We start from the raw sequence: 10044 nt of genomic DNA on the forward strand, positions 1-10044 counted from the left end.
CCAGCCCTGACGGTGCAGAAAGCGCTGCTCAAAGTTACACATTCTGACTGTTTGCAGTTGATTAGTGAGAGATTATTAACGTATCCTTCTGCAGCGCTGCCTCGGTTAATAACAGTAGATCTAAGCCACATCTCAGATACAGAAACAGATGCATCAATTATTCACTATTTCCCACAGTGAGTGAGGCCGGGACAAGCAGCAACATTCCGGCCCCACACTCTGCAATTACCCAGCACCAGTGGAAAGCAGTGAATACAGATTCAATCAGTGGGTTAATGTCCATTACAGGGATGCAAGATTCCACAGCCCAGGATAAACATCCCCATACACCGAGAACAAGCTCAGGAAAACCCGGGGGAGTTAATATCCCAGTCACTGAGCATTCAGGCAACATTGAACAAGTTCCTGAACTGAGTGAACCTTTCAAAGTACAGAAGTGAGGACGAGGTCAAAAAGGTCTGAACAGTTGAGGTGACTGAGCGGTTTCAGCTTCTCTGTTCAGGTTGCAGCTTTCACTGGAGGCATGTGTTTAAATCCCACTTCTGACAACTTGATTTTCAGTTACTTTGCAGAGCTTCCTTGAAGGTTTGAGGTCGAGTAAATACTGAGGAACTGTTTCTAACTGCTGAAGGGTCAATAACCGAAGGTTATAGATTTAAGGTGACTCACAAAACCAGAAGGAACTTGAGGAAAAATCGATTTCTGCAACATGTGGTTAGGATTTCAGTTATGTGGATAGATTGGAGAAGCTGGGGTTGTTCTCTTCAGAGAGGAGATTTGATAGAGGTGTTCACAATCATGAGGGGTCGTGACAGACCCGATAGAAATTGTTGGTAGAAGGATTGAGACTCAGGTAAAAGCTGTGGCTCAGTTGGTCACACTCACCTCGAAATCACAAGCTTCTGGGTTCAGATTTCACAGCTGACACTCCAGTGCAGCACTGAGGGTGTTGAAGGTGCTGCCTTTCAGGTGTGATGTTAAACCAAGACCTGGTCTGCATGTTTGGGTGAATGTAAAAGATCCCATGCTGCAATTTCAAACAAGTGAAGAGCAATTCTCCCTGGTGTTGTGATCAATATTTGCCCCTCAATCAGATCAGTTGGTCCTTATCACATTGCTGTTTGTGGATATTAGCTGCTGCATTTCTGACATTGCAACAGTGATTACACTTCAAAAGTATTTCATTGTCTACAAAGTGCTTTGATATGTCCAGTGGTCTTGAAAGGTGCTATATAAATGCAAGTCTTTTCTTTCTTTATCACAACACATTGCTGTGTAAACAATGGTTCTTCATGTCACCTCTGGTTCTTCTGCCAATCACCTGATATCTGTGTCCTCTGCTTACTGACCCTTTTACCACTGGAAACAGTTTCTCCTGATTTAAACTATTGAAGAACTTCATGACTTTGAACAAATGTGTCAAATCTTTTCTGAATTTTCTCTGCTGCAAGGAGAACAACCCCAGCTTCTCCAATCTCTCCACATAACTGAAATCCCTCACCCTGCTACCATTGTGGTAAATCTCTTTTTTATTCTTTCATGGGATGTGGGCACTGCTGACACAATGTGATTCCTGTCAATGGAGCGGCCCGCTGACATCATCGGACTGTGCCAAGCTGTGCCTAGGCACAGCTACATCTTGCCAGGATTAAGTGGCACATGTGGAGGATGATGTCATTGCGCAGCGCCAACATCATCGCATATCCGCGCTTGGTCCATCTTCGCACATGTGCGCTAAAGCGTCATCAGGCATCCAGCCCCTCACTCAGCTGGAGGAAGCGGCTGAATAGGAGACTTTGAGGCTGGAGCTCTCCCCCGTCGGCAACTCGCTCCATGCCTCGACGCTTCCTCCCCTCAGCCGCTCGCTGTACACCACGATGCTCCCCTGGACAATTGTTCCCCACTCGCGTCATCCAGCTCTATGGCCGCTTGCTCTCTGCCCCCCAACCCCCGCTCCAGCCGCCAGCTCCAGGCCATGCCACTTCCCTCCTCTAGGCCACTCTCTACTCACTCCTACGTCACACTTTGCAGCCCACCTTGCTTCTTCGGGCGGCGCGTGGAGACTGGACAAACGTGGGAGCAAGTGGCCGAGAGAAGGGAAGCAGCGCAGCCTAGAGCTAGTGGCTGGAGGGGAGGGGGGGTGTGGAGTGAGCGAACGACTGGAGAATGGGGTGACATGATCGGGAGACAATCGGCCAGGGAAGTAGGGGGGGAGCAGCGAGGTCTGGAGCGAGCGACTATGGAGGGTGGAAGCGGCCGGTGCAAAGCAGGGGGAGAAAGCGAGTTGTGCCACCTAGTGGTTGCGTTGTCAGCAAACGCAGCCTTTATTGTCCATCCTTAATTGCCCTTGAGAAGGTGGTGGTGAGCTGCCTTTTTGGAGCTGCTGCAGTCCATGTGTTGTACGTAAACCCACAGTGCTGTTAGGAAGGGAGTTCCAAGATGTTGATCCAGTGACAGTGAAGGAATGGTGATATAGTTCCCAGTCAGGACAGTGTGTAACTTGGAGGGGAGCTTGCAGATGGTGATGTTCCCATTCATCCAATGTCCTTCTAGGTGGTCGAGGTTGGGGGTTTGGAAGGTGCTGTCGAAGGAGGCTTGGTGAGTTGCTGCAGTGCATCTTGTAGATGGTACACACTGCTGCCACTGTTCACTGGTGGTGCAGGAAGTGAATATTTAAAGTAGTGGATGGAGTGCTGATCAAGTGATCTGCTTTGTCCTGGATGGTGTTGAGTTTCTTTGGTGTTGTTGGAGCTCCACTCATCCAGGCAAGTGGGGAGTATTACATCACACTCCTGACTTGTGCCTTGTAGATGGTGGACAGGAGGTGAGTTACTTGCAGCAGAATTCCCAGCTTCTGACCTGCTCTTGTAGCTACGGTATTTATATGACTGATCCAATTCAGTTTCTGCTCATTGGTAACCCCCCGGATGTTGATTGTGAAGGATTCAGCAATGGTAATGTCATTGACTGTCAAGGGGAGATGGTTAGATTCACTCTTGTTGGAAATGGTCATTGCCTGGCATTTTTGTGGCGTGCATGTTACTTGCCACTTATCAGTCCAAGCCCAATCTTGCCCAGGTCTCTCTACATGTGGACACGGACTGCTTCAGTATCTGAGGAGTTACTAATGCAACTGAACATTTTGCAATCATCAGTGAACATTTCCACTTCTGACCTTATGATGGAAGGAAGTTTATTGATTCTAGACAGATACATGAATGGGCAGGAAGAAAAGAGATACAGACCCTTAGAAAATAGGCGACATGTTTAGATAGAGGATCTGGATCGGCGCAGGCTTGGAGGGCCGAAGGGCCTGTTCCTGTGCTGTAATTTTCTTGGTTCTTTGTTTGTTCTTTGATGAAGCAACTGAAGACGGTTGGGGCCGAGGACACTACCCTGAGGAACTCCTGAGCGATGTCTGGTACTGAGATGATTGGCCACCAACAACCAGCACCATATTCCTTTGCGCAAGGTATGACTCCAACCAGTGGAGATTTTTCTCCGTGATTGCCATTGACTTCAATTTTGCAAGGGCTCCTTGATGCCCTTGGCAAGAGCAGTCACTGTCACCTCACCTCACCTCCCGAATTCAGCTCTTCTGTCCATATTTGGGCCAAGGCCATAATGAGGTCAGGAACTAAGTGGTCCTGGCGGAACCCAAAATGAGCATTGGTGAGTAGGTTATGGCTGTGTAAGTGCTGCTTGATAGCACTGTCAACGACACCTTCCATCACTTTACTGATGATCAAGAGGAGGCTGATCGGGCAGGAATTGACCGGGTTGGATTTGTCCTGCCTTTTGTATACAGAACATACCTGGGCAATTTTCCACATTGCTGTGTAGATGCCAGTGTTGTAGCTTGGCGGGCGGTGTGGCTAGTTCTGGAGCACAAGTCTTTAGCACTGCAGCCAGGATGTTGTCAGTATCCAGAGCCTTCAGCCATTTCTTGATATCATGTGGAGTGAAGTGGATTTAGCTGAAGATTGGCACCTGTGATGCTGGGGACCTCAGGAGGAGGCCGAGATTGATCATCTACTTGGCACTTCTGGCTGAAGATGGTTGCAAATGATTCAACCTTGTATTTTGCACTGATATACTGGTCTCCCTTATCATTAAGGATGGGGATATTTGTGGAGCCTCGTCCTCCTGTTAATTGTTTAATTATCCACCACCATTCAGGACTGGATGTGACTGGACTGCAGAGCTTTGATCTGATCTGTTGGTTGTGAGATCACTCAGCTCTGTCTATTGCATGCTGCTTCCGCTATATGACATGCAAGTAATCCTGTGTTGTCGCTTCACTCATTTTTAGGTCTTCTTGGTGCTGTTCCTGACATGCCCTCCTGCACACTTCATTGAACCACTATTGCTCCCTTGGCTTGATGGTAATGGTAGAGTGAGGGATATGCCAGGCCATGCGGTAACATATTGTGTTTAAATACAATTCTGCTGCTGCTGATGACCCACAGTGCCTCATGGATGTCCAGTTTTGAGCTGCCAGATCTGTTCATTTCTTCCCTCAGATATAATTGAAAAAAAATTCTGAAGAAATGCATGAACTAAATAAAAAGGAGAGAGAAATAAATACTGACATAATGGATGGCAGAATTTGGAAGGTAAAAAGATTTCAGTTTTATTATTGATGAGTGAGAGGAATATATCACACTTTGGGGCTTCTGGAAGTGGATTTACTGATAATCTGGGGAATTGATAGGAAACTGCTTCATAGTTGGTGGAACAAATTCCCGCCCTTGGGGTGGAGCCAACAGCTGCATCCGTCCAATAACAGACAGAGTAGAAGTACTGTATCAGGCCTTGTTAGCTCAGTTGGTAGAGCATGGGACTTTTAATCTCAGGGTCTTGGATTTGAGACCCTTGTTGTGTGGTTGTTCTTCCCTTTTTCAGTCTTCATCAGCAGAGAGTTCAAGGAGTGTTTGAAATTAAATTCAACAACATCACCAGATTTCAACTACTCCCACCCCGCCCCCTCCCAGTGTAGTTGACAGGACTCTCAACCTCTGCCTTCCCCCTTCCCCTCCCTCCCAGATCTGCGACAGGGTTCCCCTTGTCCTCACTTTCCACCCCACCTGCCTCCACATCTAAAGGATCATCCTCCACCATTTCCGCCACCTCCAGCGTGATGCCACCACCAAACGCATCCTCCCCTCCCCTGTCAGCATTCCGAAGGGATTGTTCCCTCCGCGCCACCCTGGTCCACTCCTCCATTACCCCCAATACCTCGTCCCCTTCCCAAGGCACCTTCCCATGCAATCGCAGGAGATATAATACCTGCCCTTTTCCCTCCTCTCTGCTCATTATCTGAAGCCCCAAACACTCCTTTCAGGTGAAGCAGCGATTTACTTGTACTTCTTTCAATTATGTATACTGTATTCACTGCTCACAATGCGGTCTCCTCTAAACTGGGGAGACCAAACGCAGATTAGATGGAACAGCTCTGCTCAGGCCGAAAGCATGATCCTGAGCTTGGGTTGCTTGCCATTTCAACACTCTCCCCTGCTCTCATGTCAACATTTCTGTCTTTGGCCTGTTCCAGTGTTCCAGTGAAAATCAAACCAAGCTCGAGGAGCAGCACCTGACCTTTTGATTCGGCACTCTCCAGCCTTGTGAATTGAACATTGTGTTCAATAACATCAGAGCATGACTGGTGTCAGGCAACCACAAGCATAAACACACTCTTTGCCTTTGTCCCAGGACAGCTTTGTTATTTAATCTCTCCTTCCCTCTGCACTATCAAACACCTTCCCCTTTGTTCTCTCCCACATGCCCCTCCCAGTCACTTGTTTAAAACCTAATTCTTTTCTAACCTGTGTCAGTTCTGATGAAAGGTCACAGACCAGAAACGTTAACTCTGTTTCTCTCACCACAGATGCTGCCAGAGCTATTGAGTATTTCCAGCACTTTTTGTTTTTATTTCAGATTTCCAGCATCTGCAGTATTTTGCTTTTATTGTGTCAGAAAGTCTTTCCTTGATTCAGGACTCTTACCTCTCTCCAGAATCTCTCTGCTAAAGATTGAACTTTATCTCATTTCACTCACAGCTCAGGGTCAGTGTGGCTCAGTGGGACTTCTGGCTGTGTCCCACTTCACAATCCCTCAGTACTGAGAAAACAATGGGGAATATTACTCACATGTTGTGTTCTGTAACTTTTTACAAACACTTTAATGTATATATTGTCTTCCAAAGCAGTGACAGAATGGTGGCTTTAGTGTGTTGTTGAAATAGCTTTGTTGAGTTCGTGCTGTACTAACAGTTAAACAGTTCTTGGTTCAATCCCAGGTTTTGGCACTTTCAACCTCTCCTGTGTCTTTTTCTTTGGCTCCAATTGTCAAGCTGCATGATTTACTCTGAAATTAGCACCAGAGAACCAAGGCACCAGCGAGCATGAGGAGCTGAAATTAGCACAGATCAAATCCACTTAATACTTCTGACTGAAGATGGTTGCAAATGCTTCAGCTTCATCTTTTGCACTGACGTGCTCAGCACCACCATCATTGAGGATGTGAATGTTTTTGGAGCCTCCTCATCTTGTTAGTTATTTAATTATCCACCACCATTCACGACTGGATGTGGCAGGACTGTGGAGCTGTGATCTGATCCTGGGGGAGATATCCGTGTGTGGAGTGGCGGGATGTATGGAGAGTGATCCTGAAGAGGGTGTCCGAGCCTGGAGTGGATGCTTTCCGTGGAGGTACAGGAGTAGGTCATTCAGCCCCAGTGTTTTATAAAGGTTTAGCATAACTTATTTGCTTTTACTCTATGCCTCTATTAATAAAGCCAAGTGTCCTGTTTGCTCTGAGCAACCTTTTCAAACCTTGATCAAAAAAGATTGGTGTACATTGTCTCATTCTTCCTCCCAAACTGTATCACTTCACAAGTCTCTGTGTAAAATTTTATCTGTTGTGTGAAAGCCCATTTTACCAGTGTGTTTAAGATCCTCTGAAGTGTGTTACTGTCACTGGCATAGGACGAAATTCACGAGCATTCTTTGATGCTATCTCCGTGGAAAGAGCAATCTTACACACTAGCTCAAATTGGGATTTTGTGTGTTTAGTATCTTTCCTCATCCACCAATATAAGCACAAATCTGTCTCATAATGTACGGTCTAAGAATGTGCCAATGTTGCAATGTGGTGATAAATTCTTCAGTGTCACAATGTACTCACCAACTGTTTCACTACTTTTCTGATTTCTGGATCCAAGTTTGTAGCTTTCCGCGATCTCTATTGGCTTAGGGTTGAGCCTCACTTCAACGAAGAAACGGAAAATTATGATTTAAAGATTACACTGTCAATCATTCACATCTCTGTCTTCTCCTGAACTTCGAGTTCAAATTTGTTTGTGAAGTTGATTCACACGTTAAGACAGCACAGTCTTTGTCTTTGTGAAGGAAGTGATTTGGGAATGGATGGTTGGAACTGTCCCTTCTTGCACAGAAATTCAGTGCAAATACTTGATCACTCACAATTTCCTTGAGAGAAATTTGTTCACAATCGCATTCGACACAGAAACGGCCTCAGCATTAATCTCACTGAAGCAGAATGTGACCGTGTTGTATGTTTGAGAATGTTGTTACCTTTATTTGTCGCTTTTAACCAAGACTGGGAGACAGGGCAAGGTTGATCCGAGGTTGGAATATATTAACATTCAGGAGCAAGAAAAATCAAAAGGAACAAAATAAGAAAACCCAGTCTCCGGATTTGAGAATCTGTAGATCCGCTTTGGGAAAGTGAATCAGAGCAGAATGAAGGGTGAACTGTCCAGAAGAGATGAAGACACAGCTCAGTCAACACGTTCCCCTGGTTTATGATGCTGGAACATTCCTCACACAGAAATGATTCAACCCAATGACAAACATTCTTCCAGCTGATAATTTATGCTACTGATTTAACGACTGTCTCATGTGGTTACCGAGTGACGACGAGAAGATATTAAACTTTGTTCTATTCAATCTAGCTGTGATAAAGTTTGAATTTTTCTCCCTTTTATAAACAGTATTTGAAGGGTCTCGGTAACAATGTTCAGTGTTGATGAGAGTGCGGTCTGGGTGAGAAGCTGCTGAGTGTGACAAGGTCAGGACTGGATGCAGGAAGTTCTCTGACAGTCTCCCTCTATCTCTCTAATGGGTTTGAGTTGATTTACGACTGGTAGCTTTTATTTTACTTTTCTTATTTCGAGATATAGCCCCTTCGGCCCACCGAGTCTGTGCCAACCAGCAACCACCCATTTATACTAATCCTACATTAATCCCATATTCTCTACCACATCCCCACCATTCTCCTACCACGTACCTACACTCGGGACAATTTACAATGGCCAATTTACCTATCAACCTGCAAGTCTTTTGGAGGTGGGAGGAAACCAGAGCACCCGGCGGAAACCCACACAGACATAGGGAGAACTTGCAAACTCCACACAGGCAGTACCCAGAACTGAATCCTGGTCGCTGGAGCTGTGAGGCTGCGGTGCTAACCATTGCGCCACTGTGCTGCTGTTGGTGTTTTGATAAATGAAGGAAGTTCCCTCCACCCATTTTTTTGGACAGACAGTGTGGTATAAGGATGTAAAGGGTTAATGCTGAAGATAATGGGATCAACCCCTCCCACTGTCAGAGTGATGATGGAACAGTCACATGAGATGAAGTTTGGGAGAAGAGAGAGCAGCACCAAGGATGCTAGCTTAGCAGGCTTGATGAGTGTGTATTTTGTATTGTGTAAAATAGAAAAGAGTTCTTAGTTCTTTCAGCAGGAACTGTGTCCAGAAAATATCGAGAAACTCACAATTTTATTATTCAGGAGTCGGAACACAGATATTAATTCCAAGTGACAGTTCTGTGACCAATTAACAAAAAAAGTAGAGAATAATATTGCTCACTGATTGAAATCCCCCAGTGAGGAGACAGTTAAACAGGTGATCTTTTGGGGCATCCTTCGATCCAAGGTTTCAGCAACATTTAATCTCCCTTTTTGGTGAAATTCACTGTTATTTGCAACTTTTTTTATCAGCTTTGATGGGCGACTGAAAAAACTGAAAAGATTGAACAGTTCCATCCTTTCTTTTCTTCCTTCTTCTCTTCTTTCCATCAGTTTCTCTTTTCTGTCCCAGATCAATATAATGATGAGAATCCCACTTTAATCTGCTGTTTCTGGTGTTTTATCCATTCCAATCAAAATTTCAACATTCCAATCAAATCTATTTGTTATTCCACAGTGTCTCTCCATGTGTTTTATTCTGTTGTATTCTCTCACAGTCTGTTTGATGATCAATGTTACATCTCACTCTCTGTTCTGGTGAAGATCAGAAGCAGTGATATCTGTTTACACCACCCGACAAGTCGGCCTGATGCTGTGCCTCGCTGATCATGTGGGGTTAAAGCAATTCTTCCAGTCAGTTAGTTCAATTTTCATTTCATGAGAAATTCGGTCATCATGACTTCATCAGTGACCTAATGGTTCAGGTGTCTGAGTGATGTTAATCATGATGTGATGAAATGATTGTATGTTCCAGTCTTTCCGTGGTGGGTTTTCACACTGAGTAGAAACGTGTTGGACATGGTCTGGAAATGTTTCACACTGCTCCATTCCCAACTTCATTTACTTGCAGAAGATATATTTCCATCATTCCACAGCTGGCTGCACAGCCAGAAGCTGTGCTGAAGGTGACAGCTATGTGTTTGCAACTGACAAGGTGGCCGAGAGGTTAAGGCGATGGACTGCTAATCCATTGTGCTTTGCACACGTGGGTTCGAATCTCATCCTTGTCGCTAGTTTATGAGCTGTTTAGTGTATTATTTATGTTGGGTGAGCTGCTGTGCAAAGTCAGCCTCGAAACCTGTTCTTGTCAGTATCTTGACAGTGATTCCAGAATTGGTTATACTTTATTAAAATTGAGACAGACAATTGGAATTCTTCACCCAAACTGCACTGGAATGAAGATCAAATCGGGATCACGAAACGGAGCAGGATTTTTCCTCCCCTCCTTCCTTCCATCATTACTTTCTCTGGATTTGCACCAAGTGAAAGACA

General features: G+C 45.2%; 1 non-coding gene across 1 annotated transcript; it reads left to right on the plus strand.

Annotated features, from left to right (window-relative positions):
* The first annotated feature begins 9700 nt into the window (after positions 1-9700).
* On the plus strand, positions 9701-9782 carry trnas-gcu (transfer RNA serine (anticodon GCU)). Its single transcript has one exon. It is a non-coding gene; the product is annotated as a tRNA-Ser (tRNA).
* The last annotated feature ends 262 nt before the right edge of the window (positions 9783-10044 follow it).

This window comes from Heterodontus francisci, unplaced genomic scaffold, assembly GCF_036365525.1.
Source record: "Heterodontus francisci isolate sHetFra1 unplaced genomic scaffold, sHetFra1.hap1 HAP1_SCAFFOLD_286, whole genome shotgun sequence".
Taxonomy (NCBI): domain Eukaryota; kingdom Metazoa; phylum Chordata; class Chondrichthyes; order Heterodontiformes; family Heterodontidae; genus Heterodontus; species Heterodontus francisci.